Below are 1159 nucleotides of genomic sequence, written 5' to 3'. Positions count from 1 at the left end.
TAGTTTTGAGGCAATCTGTAGTGTGGACATGGATTTAAACTTCCTAGAAATAAGCTCTTGCTCCTAGGGGCTCTAGTGCACAGGATGGGACCACTGGTTTAAAACAGTGGCTTTAAAGCAATTTTGATACAAGAACATTTCTTCATTCATAGGAAATTCTGATTTCAAATGTCAACTTACACATAAAAATGGAGCTAGTTTGCTCTGTCTGGATTGTTGGACTTCTGTCCAGTTTGCCTGCCCTTCTCTCTCATACACCACCCTCACTCTTTCTTCCCTTGAGTTCCTCTTTGCACAATAAGAAAAGAGCGATGAACCAACTTCAATGATTTATAAGAGAATGTATCGTATCAGGATAATGAGATCAAAGGACTCTTTCTGAAGCATAAATGTTTAAATGACTAGATATGAAGCTACAACTTTACATATAAAGTTCAGAGAACTTGAAAGTCTCCATTAAATCCTACTTGGAATTCTTAAACCACAGTTTTTCTAAACACTACTACAGGATTAGAAATGTTGGTGAGAATGCAAATTGGTGCAGCCACTAATAAAGGCAGTGTGGAAGCTCCTCAAAAAATTAAGAATAGAGTTACCATATGATCCAGCAATCTCTCTCCTGGGAATCTACCCAAAAAAATCTGAAAACATTTATCTGTAAAGATATATGTGCTCCGATGTTCACTGCAGCTTTACTTACAGTGGCCAAGACATGGAAACAACCAAAGTGTCCTTTGATAGATGATTGTGTAAAGAAGATGTGGTATATATACACAATGAAATACTATTCTGCCATAAGAAAAGATGAAATACTGCCATTTGCAACAACATGGATGGGTCTTGAGATTATTATGCTAAGCGAAATAAGTTAGACAGGAAAAGTTGACAACCATATGATTTCACTGATATGTGGGATATAAAACTGAAAACAACCAAGGAACAAGACAAAGAAAGAAAGAAACAAAAACTCTAAGACACGGACAATAGCTTAGTGGTTGCCAGAGTGTAAGGGGGAAGGGGGTGGTAGAAGAGGGTAAAGGGGATCAAATATATGGTGATGGAACAGAACTGACTCTGGGTGGTGAACACACAATGTGATATATAGATGATGTATTACAGAATTGTACACCTGAAACCTATGTAACTTTACTAACCACTG

This window comes from Hipposideros armiger, unplaced genomic scaffold, assembly GCF_001890085.2.
Source record: "Hipposideros armiger isolate ML-2016 unplaced genomic scaffold, ASM189008v1 scaffold_1194, whole genome shotgun sequence".
NCBI lineage: Eukaryota > Metazoa > Chordata > Mammalia > Chiroptera > Hipposideridae > Hipposideros > Hipposideros armiger.
This window is presented reverse-complemented; position numbering follows the sequence as displayed.